The sequence below is a fragment of the Schistocerca gregaria genome, chromosome 8, assembly GCF_023897955.1.
Source record: "Schistocerca gregaria isolate iqSchGreg1 chromosome 8, iqSchGreg1.2, whole genome shotgun sequence".
Taxonomy (NCBI): Eukaryota; Metazoa; Arthropoda; class Insecta; order Orthoptera; family Acrididae; genus Schistocerca; species Schistocerca gregaria.
In genome coordinates, this window is record NC_064927.1 from 366,250,452 (window position 1) to 366,265,091 (window position 14,640).

Sequence of the window (14,640 nt, forward strand, 5' to 3'; positions counted from 1 at the left end):
TCGGTTAAGGTTTACTCGGATCGGATTAGAATATACATTAACATACAATTTCGAGTAGTGGGTTTAAGCTCTCGATGAGAGTGTTTAATGACTGAACCGTAACCAATGAAATGGGTGCGTATTAATAAACGGGTACAGGTTCAAACTAGCGATGTATTACCTGTTTCTGAATAGAGGGATATGCGTGTTGTTACGTCAATAAGACAGCAGTTGTATCAAAGTGTCAGTCAGCATTTGTCTAGCTTGGGTGTTGCGAACCGACATGCGATCGTCTGAAACTCAGTTAGTCCTAGGAAAAATGGAAGTACCAGAATGCGGAAGGATAGTCTTAATGCGAGAACCACACTTTCAGCCGGGTGACAATCATTGTACTTATTCCACGTTCTCGCCACAGACAGTAGTTGTTAACTGCTATAACAATAGAACATTTAAGGGTACGATAAAATTATAACGGCGGCTGTGTGGCTTACTGAATAACTGAAACAAGTGTGACGTAACCGGAACACAGTTTTATCTTCCTGCTACAATTACAGGTACAACGGCAATTACAAGAAATCGACGAATGTTGTATTGGCTGGAGAAATCTCGAAGTGTGTTACCATGCTAAACCAAACCTTGCTGAAAAGTACCTTGGTTCTCACTTTGCTCCTGGCGATAGATGAATTAATTATTTTAGAGAAAGGAGAAATTTCTATAGATAAAATGATACAGAATGTACGGCAGTATCAAGAGAAATGTAGACGGAATATCATCATGTTCAGTGTCTCAACCACTAGTGCTATCGAGATACTATCATTTACCTGAGCAGTTTACTTTTGTCTAAGACGGAAAATGACTGTTCATGAGATTCCCATGGAACGGGTTCTTACTAGAAAGTAAGTCATTCTGGAATACGTAATGTATAAAGAAACAAATTAGGAAGATAATATTATACTAGGGTAAGATTTCTGTTACGATTAAAACAATCAGAGATTCAGAGGAAACGTTAATATGTAAGATAGGTAACTACCGGACATCATAAGAGTAAAATTCAAGACGAGTTTTATTAAAGTGGAGGAGAGTATTACGCGTCAAGATAGCATGGGAACGGAAGAGAGAAAGTTTTTCTAACTCCCTCCAGCCCTCCATTGTTCAAACACACAGGAGTATCAACACAAGCGAGCCACTAGGCGTGTACAATTCGACATGGTTAGTTGGTCACCAAGGGTGCGACACGAACATTTCTGTGTGCGAGCGAGTCCAACAGGAAAATGTAAGACTAGTGCAGACCAACTTGCTCCCGTTACTCTAACATTTTGTAAGAAGCACTAGGTAGGACGCAACAACATCTATTAGGGATCTGACGAAGCAGTTATGATACTGAAACAAACTGATTATGCCAATACAGAAAAACTGTAGACGTTGACGACTCGTAATGAGCGAGACCGATTTGTCCATTACAAATGACATCTTACAGCAAAACCGCTCCTCCAAGCCATAAATACTCCACCACGCTAGCCTAGGGGCAGTCGATCACATAACGTTAGGCGTATGTAGGCGAGCTATTTGGCCACTGGAAGTGGCATGATGGAAGATGAAATTGTTGTATAGCTCAACGCTAGCGATCCCAAGGCTCAGGGCACGCCTTGGCAGGTCCGGCTAGGTGATCAGTACACGAGAGTCCAGGTTTGTCGCCAGAAATGCGTAAATCCCAAAGATGGGAACCTGGACGGCTGTTGTTTGCATGGCCTTTGTGCAGAAGATGCACCAGGAAATGGGGAAGTGTCAGACAAGCTGAAAGATGGCTTCTTACAGCTCTTTGAGAATCTACAATAATGGACAGTCAAGCAAATCTGATACATTTGCGAGCTCAAAAAAATGAGATGCATCCAGTGACACGAAAATGTTTTCAATATCCTGAAAGTACAGAAGTTAATATTTCATAATGGCTAAACATTGTCAGGATGAACCTCAGAATTAGCAACTTTCAAACGTTTCATGCGGCTTCAACAAATGATGCCTCAGATGATAACATTACACTATAGCTATCAGTCCTGAATCCCACTCTCCTCTATTTGTTTTATTCATTGACTTACAACGTCTTTTATATCTTTTTTATTACGCAAATGTTTGTAAGAACCTCGTGTTCTCCACTACTGCACAGAAAATGAATACATTGTGGTTACCTCACACGTTGTCATCCTTCTGTAGTCATTTAATGAACTGTTTTCTATTTTTCCAGTAACCTTATTTAAATGATGATTCTACGTGCTATTAAAAGTGCTGTGATAATTGAAGAAGTGGCCAATTGCATGTGTTAAGGGACACCACTATTGAAAACAGTAACAAAAGACGAATCTAACAAGCAGGCCAAAGTAATTGTTTAAATAACATTTAGTCACAACTCGTTGTCATTTAAAGTGAGTTCACACGTGCATGAATACTAGCTTATTTATTTATGAAAAAACTTGTATTTGTAATTATTCTGAATAATCTGAGTGTGTGTGGATATTTATAGTACTTTTTATTTAAATTTTATTGTAATATATTAGTTTAGGCCAATAAATGGTCAAGTAGACTCAAATCATATCTGTAGAACTTAAGAAAGATGTGTTTTTGGTGGAGACGGCCTTGAGCCAATGGGGAAGCAGATAGTAGCAAAACACTATGGGAGTCAAGTGGAGACTGGGAATTTTCGAATGAAGAGCACAAGGGAACGATTCTGGACACTTGTAAATTTGTGCTTGAAGGAGGCGGAGCTGCATGTGGTAACAAGTGGGATTCGATAGTGTATGTGATTGATTCTGGGTGATGAATAGTCGCAACCATACTTTAACTTCTGAAGGAACTTAGTATTTTGAGAGGTCTGAATGTGCTCCAGTATAGGACTCTATCTTTTCCGCTTGTAGATCTTACAATTAAACTTTCCACTTGTATTACGGAATTGAGGACAGATGGTTCAAATGGTTCAAATGGCTCTGAGCACTATGGGACTTAACATCTGAGGTCATCAGTCCCCTAGACTTAGAACTACTGAAACCTAGCTAATCTAAGGACAGCGCACACATCCATGCCCGAGGCAGGATTCGAACCTGCGACCGTAGCGGTCGCGCGGTTCCAGACTGAAGCGCCTAGAAACGCTCGGTCACCACGGCCGGCCGAGTACAGATGGACTATGTGTTCTATTATCATCATGTGTGTGTTAATTTGTAAATCAAAATGTTGACCTCTGAACTGTTATGAGCTGGTGAATATTTCGTGTATTGTAATTACGAAATGGACTTAGTTTTCGCTCATCTTTGATGACTATTTAATTTGAAGATTTTGCTACCATTCTCATAATGCTCTCGATGTAACGTTACTTCATTTGCTATGTGTATTTTCTGCCTGTATCTTAACTGAATATCTTAGGACCACTTCCCATTTAATTGAGATGTCCTTTCTTAAGTAAACATTATTCAACATAATTCTCAATTACGGATGTTAAAATAGAACCTCTGTAATTAAGTTAGTCGTTTAAATTTTATTTTGTATTTCTGTGTATGTTATTAATTGGCAGATTTAGCCAATGCAAAGGCTATTTGACTGTAGGATCACAACTACACGTTATTAACTGTAGCGAATTAGTTGCGGGGAGTTATTCTTAGCTGGCCGAAGTGGCCGAGCGACTCTAGGCGCTACAGTCTGGAACCGCTCGACTGCTACGATAGCAGTTCCAAATCCTGCCTCGGGCATGGATGTGTGTGATGTCCTTAGGTTATTTATGTTTAAGTAGTTCTAAGTCCTAGGGGACTAATGACCTCAGAAGTTAAGTCCCATAGTGCTCAGAGCCATTTGATTTGAAGTTATTCTTCCTAAACAGAGCCGTGCATAGCCCAAGTACCTAGTTTATGAGTAACCACAGGTTTGTTCATATCGGATGGCGTTTTGAAGAGCAATTACACTAGCAGTAACCACCAGGTATTGTCATAATCAGTCGGATCAATGGCATTCATGTCGTTCACATTCGATTCTCTGATTATCATATTGTAACATCTTGTGTGAGATTGTTCCAGTTTTGGGCATACTCTAGCTACCTGATGTGATGACCACCAGTCTATAGCCACATATGAATATGAACCAGCTTCAGGTACTGAAAGTGCCACTGATGGGTAGTCTACAAGTCTACCAACACCGTTATAGTTTAGGGCACCAACTGATCTGAGTTTTCAGCACAGTTCGAGTCAGAGGGCCTACCAAAGCAGTAGCTCAGTATCAACATTCATCGCGAAATCAGTCCAATGGAACAATACAGGCAGTGACTTGAGAGGGACAGAGTACTCTCAGGATGGCGTGTGAGCCAAACACACACGCGCTTCAATCATCTGTAGCACACCAACAGATGTAAAGCGCCTTCTGAACCAATGTATGGACAACCTGCCATACTCTGAGTCATCAGCTTGTGCTTGAGAACGATGCAGGGATCTTCGGCAGCCGTGATCCTGCCTCTGGATTCAGCAGATTTCCCTCTGGCTACTGAAGCCGCCAGCTAGTGCAGAGGACATGACGACAAGATATACACTCCTGGGAATGGAAAAAAGAACACATTGACACCGGTGTGTCAGACCCACCATACTTGCTCCGGACACTGCGAGAGGGCTGTACAAGCAATGATCACACGCACGGCACAGCGGACACACCAGGAACCGCGGTGTTGGCCGTCGAATGGCGCTAGCTGCGCAGCATTTGTGCACCGCCGCCGTCAGTGTCAGCCAGTTTGCCGTGGCATACGGAGCTCCATCGCAGTCTTTAACACTGGTAGCATGCCGCGACAGCGTGGTCGTGAACCGTATGTGCCAGTTGACGGACTTTGAGCGAGGGCGTATAGTGGGCATGCGGGAGGCCGGGTGGACGTACCGCCGAATTGCTCAACACGAGGGGCGTGAGGTCTCCACAGTACATCGATGTTGTCGCCAGTGGTCGGCGGAAGGTGCACGTGCCCGTCGACCTGGGACCGGACCGCAGCGACGCACGGATGCACGCCAAGACCGTAGGATCCTACGCAGTTCCGTAGGGGACCGCACCGCCACTTCCCAGCAAATTAGGGACACTGTTGCTCCTGGGGTATAGGCGAGGACCATTCGCAACCGTCTCCATGAAGCTGGGCTACGGTCCCGCACACCGTTAGGCCGTCTTCCGCTCACGCCCCAACATCGTGCAGCCCGCCTCCAGTGGTGTCGCGACAGGCGTGAATGGAGGGACGAATGGAGACGTGTCGTCTTCAGCGATGAGAGTCGCTTCTGCCTTGGTGCCAATGATGGTCGTATGCGTGTTTGGCGCCGTGCAGGTGAGCGCCACAATCAGGACTGCATACGACCGAGGCACACAGGGCCAACACCCGGCATCATGGTGTGGGGAGCGATGTCCTACACTGACCGTACACCTCTGGTGATCGTCGAGGGGACACTGAATAGTGCACGGTACATCCAAACCGTCATCGAACCCATCGTTCTACCATTCCTAGACCGGCAAGGGAACTTGCTGTTCCAACAGGACAATGCACGTCCGCATGTATCCCGTGCCACCCAACGTGCTCTAGAAGGTGTAAGTCAACTACCCCGGCCAGCAAGATCTCCGGATCTGTCCCCCATTGAGCATGTTTGGGACTGGATGAAGCGTCGTCTCACGCGGTCTGCACGTCCAGCACGAACGCTGGTCCAACTGAGGCGCCAGGTGGAAATGGCATGGCAAGCCGTTCCACAGGACTACATCCAGCATCTCTACGATCGTCTCCATGGGAGAATAGCAGCCTGCATTGCTGCGAAAGGTGGATATACACTGTACTAGTGCCGACATTGTGGATGTTCTGTTGCCTGTGTCTATGTGCCTGTGGTTCTGTCAGTCTGATCATGTGATGTATCTGACCCCAGGAATGGGTCAATAAAGTTTCCCCTTCCTGGGACAATGAATTCACGGTGTTCTTATTTCAATTTTCAGGAGTGTATTCTTAGAAGTGACATTTAATGTTATTTTATTGTGTTGAATGGCACCCCGCAGGTTCCTTGGCCTCCATCCTGACGAAACAGTAGGGTTTCCAGTCCAGCAGACGGTGACCCCTACATATATAATATAGATGGAACAGAACGTTTCTCCCTGAAGTATCCTTGGAATATCCTCATCATACAGATGATTTTTTTTACAAAAAATCATTTCTACATATCAATGAATGATTTTGACAGTCATCTTTTCAAGTTTTTCAGAGTTTTGTATAGCATCCCTGATTATGAATACATTATTCTTCTCATCTTCCGAAAGTCCCATGAGTAATAAGCTGGCCTCCGTTGCAAGGATGAGATTTCCTGAAGAGTGCATCCTGTAGTCTGAACTGCAGGTGCTCTACGGGGCTTGTGTCTGGACTCCCGTTAATAGTTGGCATCACAGAAATCATCAGAGTTTATTCTTTCTCATAATGCCTGACAGTCAACAATGTTTTTTTTTTCTGACTGCATCTATTTTGTTGGCTAGACGTAAGTGTGTTGTTCCCGCGGACAGTCTACAAATAAAGCCTTTAATACACTCCTAGAAATTGAAATAAGAACACTGTGAATTCATTGTCCCAGGAAGGGGAAACTTTATTGACACATTCCTGGGGTCAGATACATCACATGATCACACTGACAGAACCACAGGCACATAGACACAGGCAACAGAGCATGCACAATGTCGGCACTAGTACACTGTATATCCACCTTTCGCAGCAATGCAGGCTGCTATTCTCCCATGGAGACGATCGTAGAGATGCTGGATGTAGTCCTGTGGAACGGCTTGCCATGCCATTTCCACCTGGAGCCTCAGTTGGACCAGCGTTCGTGCTGGACGTGCAGACCGCGTGAGACGACGCTTCATCCAGTCCCAAACATGCTCAATGGGGGACAGATCCGGAGATCTTGCTGGCCAGGGTAGTTGACTTACACCTTCTAGAGCACGTTGGGTGGCACGGGATACATGCGGACGTGCATTGTCCTGTTGGAACAGCAAGTTCCCTTGCCGGTCTAGGAATGGTAGAACGATGGGTTCGATGACGGTTTGGATGTACCGTGCACTATTCAGTGTCCCCTCGACGATCACCAGAGGTGTACGGCCAGTGTAGGAGATCGCTCCCCACACCATGATGCCGGGTGTTGGCCCTGTGTGTCTCGGTCGTATGCAGTCCTGATTGTGGCGCTCACCTGCACGGCGCCAAACACGCATACGACCATCATTGGCACCAAGGCAGAAGCGACTCTCATCGCTGAAGACGACACGTCTCCATTCGTCCCTCCATTCACGCTTGTCGCGACACCACTGGAGGCGGGCTGCACGATGTTGGGGCGTGAGCGGAAGACGGCCTAACGGTGTGCGGGACCGTAGCCCAGCTTCATGGAGACGGTTGCGAATGGTCCTCGCCGATACCCCAGGAGCAACAGTGTCCCTAATTTGCTGGGAAGTGGCGGTGCGGTCCCCTACGGCACTGCGTAGGATCCTACGGTCTTGGCGTGCATCCGTGCGTCGCTGCGGTCCGGTCCCAGGTCGACGGGCACGTGCACCTTCCGCCGACCACTGGCGACAACATCGATGTACTGTGGAGACCTCACGCCCCACGTGTTGAGCAATTCGGCGGTACGTCCACCCGGCCTCCCGCATCCCACTATACGCCCTCGCTCAAAGTCCGTCAACTGCACATACGGTTCACTTCCACGCTGTCGCGGCATGCTACCAGTGTTAAAGACTGCGATGGAGCTCCGTATGCCACGGCAAACTGGCTGACACTGACGGCGGCGGTGCACAAATGCTGCGCAGCTAGCGCCATTCGACGGCCAACACCGCGGTTCCTGGTGTGTCCGCTGTGCGGTGCGTGTGATCATTGCTTGTATAGCCCTCTCGCAGTGTCCGGAGCAAGTATGGTGGGTCGGACACACCGGTGTCAATGTGTTCTTTTTTCCATTTCCAGGAGTGTATAACGTAGGGGCTGAGAGAAGAAGAGTCAATGAATTACCTGCTGACACTACTGCGTTTAAGCTTCACTTTCGTGTGGAGATAATTATTTCAGTTGGTCTCCAAAACCAACAAGGGCGCATTTATCAGACATGACGAAATATCCCCACTGGTGTTTTGGGTAAATCCTCGTAGGCTCAACAACATGACGCCGAAATTGTTGAGGCTTTCGTGGGCACTTGTTGACAAACTGCCTGTCACGAGTTCTTCGGACGACGTTTCTTTAATGATTTTTCTGATGTTTCGTCTGCACGAGTGGCAGCCACATTGTAAAAGCCTAACCCTCCGTTGCTGGTCGTGGACTGGAGTCGAGCTCACGGCCGTGACTGAACATAAGCGGCATTGCAGCTTGGGGCAGATGGAGAAATTGTTCGTGGCAGAGCAGGTGATGTGAGGGTCCTACCACACGGTAAAAAAGTTAGCCGACAAGGAAGTTCTTGCTGTAGAGAAGAGCTATCACATCGGCTTGTTCAGAAAAGCCTTAGAAATACACAAACATGACAATACTCTCAACAAGAAAGAGGACAACCGCGAGGTGAACGGATCATAGATTCCCGTGCTGCAGCGAACGACAGTGGAGAACCACACCGAAAATGAGCATGGAAAAGCCCTTGGACGTTGGGGCATGAGGTACATGTAATCTGTGGCCGCGAGCTCGATTCCAGTCCACTACCAGCACTGGAGAGTGAAGCTTTGATAATGTCAACCAGTCGTGCTGGCGAAACACCAGAAACATCATCAAACAAACGTCGAGCGAAGGACCCGAGACAGAAGTCAACAGGCAGTTTGTCTATATGACGACAATCTTCAACAATAACTGCTGCAAAAGATGACATTCAACGCACACTGCATCAGATAAACTCACTTGGAAATATAATTCCGCTGTCTAAAATAAGGATTTAGGGGAAACTTTCTGGCAAAGCATTGAAAACAATAAGGAACGAATGGAAGAAGAGTGCATGGGAAAAGAAAACCTTGCCACTGAGAGGGAAATACGTGCCAGAGAAACAAAAGTGCTTGCTGTAGAAACAAAATGACGTTGCATTACATCAGTACAAAAAAAGGAACAAAAGTGATCAAACAGGCTGCTGATTATTCTTCAGCGTCAAGTTTAAACTTCTCGCATCAAGACAGTAGCTCTGAAATAGAGATGGACTTAATATCTGGCGTAGAAGTATCCGAAGAAGAAGAACAAAGAGCATGGGACATCAAGGGCGAATCAGAGGACCTAACATAATGTTGTTGTTGTTGTCTTCAGTCCTGAGACTGGTTTGATGCAGCTCTCCATGCTACTCTATCCTGTGCAAGCTTCTTCATCTCCCAGTACCTACTGCAACCTACATCCTTCTGAATCTGCTTAGTGTATTCATCTCTTGGTCTCCCTCTACATTTTTACCCTCCACGCTGCCCTCCAATGCTAAATTTGTGATCACTTGATGCCTCAAAACATGTCCTACCAACCGATCCCTTCTTCTAGTCAAGTTGTGCCACAAACTTCTCTTCTCCCCAATCCTATTCAATACCTCCTCATTAGTTACGTGATTTACCCATCTAATCTTCAGCATTCTTCTGTAGCACCACATTTCGAAAGCTTCTATTCTCTTCTTGTCCAAACTAGTTATCGTCCATGTTTCACTTCCACACATGGCTACACTCCAAACAAATACTTTCAGAAACGACTTCCTGATACATAAATCTATATTCGACGTTAACAAATTTCTCTTCTTCAGAAACGCTTTCCTTGCCATTGCCAGTCTACATTTTATATCCTCTCTACTTCGAACATCATCAGTTATTTTACTTCCTAAATAGCAAAACTCCTTTACTACTTTAAGTGTCTCATTTCCTAATCTAATTCCCTCGGCATCACCCGATTTAATTTGACTACATTCCATTATCCTCGTTTTGCTTTTGTTGATGTTCATCTTATATCCTCCTTTCAAGACACTGTCCATTCCGTTCAACAGCTCTTCCAAGTCCTTTGCCGTCTCTGACAGAATTACAATGTCATCGGCGAACCTCAAAGTTTTTACTTCTTCTCCATGAATTGTAATACCTACTCCAAATTTTGCTTTTGTTTCCTTTACTGCTTGCTCAATATACAGATTGAATAACATCGGGGAGAGGCTACAACCCTGTCTCACTCCTTTCCCAACCACTGCTTCCCTTTCATGCCCCTCGACTCTAATAACTGCCATCTGGTTTCTGTACAAATTGTAAATAGCCTTTCGCTCCCTGTATTTTACCCCTGCCAACTTTAGAATTGGAAAGAGAGTATCCCAGTCAACATTGTCAAAAGCTTTCTCTAAGTCTACAAATGCTAGAAACGTAGGTTTGCCTTTTCTTAATCTTTCTTCTAAGATAAGTCGTAAGGTCAGTATTGCCTCACGTGTTCCAACATTTCGACGGAATCCAAACTGATCCTCCCCGAGGTCCGCATCTACCAGTTTTTCCATTAGTCTGTAAAGAATTCGCGTTAGTATTTTGCAGCTGTGGCTTATTAAACTGATAGTTCGGTAATTTTCACATCTGTCAGCACCTGCTTTCTTTGGGATTGGAATTATTATATTCTTCTTGAAGTCTGAGGGTGTTTCACCTGTCTCATACATCTTGCTCACCAGCTGGTAGAGTTTTGTCATGACTGGTTGTCCCAAGGCCGTCAGTAGTTCTAATGGAATGTTGTCTACTCCGGGGGCCTTGTTTCGACTCAGGTCTTTCAGTGATCTGTCAAACTCTTCACGCAGTATCTTACCTCCCATTTCGTCTTCATCTACATCCTCTTCCATTTCCATAATATTGTCCTCAAGTACATCGCCCTTGTATAAACCTTCTATATACTCCTTCCACCTTTCTGCCTTCCCTTCTTTGCTTAGAACTGGGTTGCCATCTGAGCTCTTGATATTCATACACGTGGTTCTCTTCTCTCCAACGGTCTCTTTAATTTTCCTGTAGGCAGTATTTATCTTACCCCTAGTGAGAGAAGCTTCTACATCCTTACATTTGTCCTCTAGCCATCCCTGCTTAGCCATTTTGCACTTCCTGTCGATCTCATTTTTGAGACGTTTGTATTCCTTTTTGCCTGCTTCATTTACTGCATTTTTATATTTTCTCCTTTCATCAATTAAATTCAATATTTCTTCTGTTACCCAAGGATTTCTAGCAGCCCTCGTCTTTTTACCTACTTTATCCTCTGCTGCCTTCGCTACTTCATCCCTCAGAGCTACCCATTCTTATTCTACTGTATTTCTTTCCCCCATTGCTGTCAATTGTTCCCTTATGCTCTCCTTGAAACTCTGTACAACCTCTGGTTCTTTCAGCTTATCCAGATCCCATGTCCTTAAATTCCCACCTTTTTTCAGTTTCTTCAGTTTTAACCTACAGGTCATAACCAATAGATTGTGGTCAGAGTCCACATCTGCTCCTGGAAATGTCCTACAATTTAAAACCTGATTCCTAAATCTCTGTCTTACCATTATATAATCTATCTGATACCTTTTAGTATCTCCAGGATTCTTCCATGTATACGACCTTCTTTTATGATTCTTGAACCAAGTGTTAGCTATGATTAAGTTATGCTCTATGCAAAATTCTACCAGACGGCTTCCTCTTTCATTTCTTAGCCCCAATCCATAATCACCTACTATGTTTCCTTCTCTCCCTTTTCCTACTGACGAATTCCAGTCACCCAAGACTATTAAATTTTCGTCTCCCTTCACTACCTGAATAATTTCTTTTATCTCATCATACATTTCATCAATTTCTTCATCATCTGCAGAGCTAGTTGGCATATAAACTTGTACTACTGTAGTAGGCATTGGCTTTGTGTCTATCTTGGCCACAATAAGGCGTTCACTATGCTGTTTGTAGTAGCTTACCCGCACTCCTATTTTTTTATTCATTATTAAACCTACTCCTGCATTACCCCTATTTGATTTTGTATTTATAACCCTGTAGTCACGTGACCAAAAGTCTTGTTCCTCCTGCCACCGAACTTCACTAATTCCCACTATATCTAACTTTAACCTATCCATTTCCCTTTTTAAATTTTCTAACCTACCTGCCCGATTAAGGGATCTGACATTCCACGCTCCGATCCGTAGAACGCCAGTTTTCTTTCTCCTGATAACGACGTCCTCCTGAGTAGTCCCCGCCCGGAGATCCGAATGGGGGACTATTTTACCTCCGGAATATTTTACCCAAGAGGACGTCATCATCATTTAATCATACAGTAAAGCTGCATGTCCTCGGGAAAAATTACGGCTGTAGTTTCGCCTTGCTTTCAGCCGTTCGCACTACCAGCACAGCAAGGCCGTTTTGGTTAATGTTGCAAGGCCAGATCAGTCAATCATCCAGACTGTTGCCCCTGCAACTACTGAAAAGGCTGCTGCCCCTCTTCAGGAACAACACGTTTGTCTGGCCTCTCTTCGCTTGCCTCACCAATTCTCCTTTCGTGGAGAAGAGAGTATTATTTTTGTACAAGTATTTTTTTAAATATGTTCAAATTTACGAGACATTGCAGTCCAATATTGTGTTGGGTAGCTTGGCTACAATACAACAATGCTACAAAGGCTTTCTTCAAGTGTTTTTATTATGCAGTCATCCATTTTTATTTCAGTTTATCTCAAATGTGTCAAAGATCTACACTACGGGGCTCTACCCATTTCGTGAAGTAAAAGCCCGCAATTTTTGTTTTAGCTAAAATGTAAATTTCTCTGTAATTAATAATTAGACAGAGCTGGGATTTGGATGAGTTATAAGTAGGGTGACCACCTCTTCCGTATTTCATGCAATCTTCCGTGTTACAGCAAATTTTGTTTAATCCTCCTGCCTCTGTTATCGACCGCCATATTTCGTCAGTGATCACTGTTATAAATATTAATCCCGAGAAGTGCTATCGATAGTTCAAATTCCCTGACCGAGAGATCTAGCGAAGTTTTCTTGTAATAATTGATACTATTGTCGACATACAGTCGTTTTCTCTGTTCGTGCTTATACAGAATGAAGACTGTTTGGCTCAAGGGAATGTGAGGAGTGTTATTTTACACTCTTGAACTATAAATCATTTGCTCGATTTTTGAGTTATCCCAAAATATGATACTGTACGACATAATAGAGTAAAAGTAACCAGTTTTGTTTTATATATTTATAACTCCGCTATCATCCATTCGAAAAAAATGTCATGTGCTTGTGCGACTTGAAATTTAATGCTACTAAATCTTCCTGAAGCATCCTTTAAAATCATGGTCAGATGTTGGTCATCTCCCTTAAGAGCGTCACTATATATATATTGGTTGCCCTAGACATAGGTAACAACCCAACCTCTGACTTCAATTTGAAATCACGGGAAAATTAACCCCTCCTTGACCACGATACTAGAAAAATTGAAAATTGTTGGGTTTACCCCTACCTACTCTACGTTGGTGCGAAAGAGACAAAATATGTCTTGGTGACAAGCACGATATTATGGTTTTAAACACTCACGTCTTTTCGTGGAGGAATCGTCAACTTCAGACTTCAACATTTTAATTTCCTAACTGGTTCGTTAGACAAACTACGATTACCATCAGCAATACTGTTTGTAACTGCTCAAATTTGCAATGGCCAAAAGAGATGATCAAAAAATGTGGGTGACGTAGACAGTGGTGACAGTCTACTCTGATGCACTGAATATGTTTCGTATAGTATTTCAGATTACATCACACACATCACTAAAACTTTCACTTGTACTTTCTCTGACACTCACGCTGCTTGTGTTGTGTGCTGTGCGCTCAAAGCCTCTTTTTTCATTTTCCTGGCGCCTGCTGAAGTATTCGTTGTAGAGTTGACATCCAAGCTGTTCTCAACCTCCCACAACTCTGGATATTCAACAATTACTTTTAATCGGTTAACTTGCATTATCTCTGGTCTACGTAAGTTGCACAGTGGATTCTGAAATACGATGTGTTCTGGAGAACCCGCTACCATTCCACAATCACGCACTTCTCCCTACCGGCGTCGAATTCTGTATAGGTGCTGTGCCCAGCCAGAAAGTGAACCGTGCCTCGGCCAGGCGAGACATGGTGCAGCTTTATCCTTTCCTGGATGTTTGGGAAGATTTTGTAAATCCACTCATCCTTTTCAGATGAGCCCCAGTTGCTTTACCAAGCATCCACATGCCAGCGCCTGAACTGGACTTCACTACAAGCTAACTTTTACATGCAGCTTCACCTGTGTATGCGTATGATACTATATTGCACACATCTCCTTCTCTTTGTCCGTGTCTTCCTCCCCGTCTCCTTGTCCAGCTCATCCTCCTTCTACTCCTCCTCCTTATCCCCCTCCTCCTTCTCCTCCTCCTCCTCTTCCTTCTCCATTTCTCTGTTCATATCTTTCTCCACCTCTCTTTGTCCGTCTTCTCCTCATCCCTATCATTGACCGTCTCCTACTCACCTCTCCCTCTGTCCAATTTCTCCTCCCCTGTCTCTGTCCATCTCTCCTTCCCCTTCTCTGTGTCCATCTACTTCTTCCCCTTCTTTATGTCCATCTACTCCCCTTCCTCTCTTAGTACATATCCTCCCCCTCTCTATGTCCTTCTTCTCCTACCTCTTTCTCTGCCCATCCACTCTCTTCCCTTCCCCTCCCATCTCTGTCCATCTACTCCTGTCACTT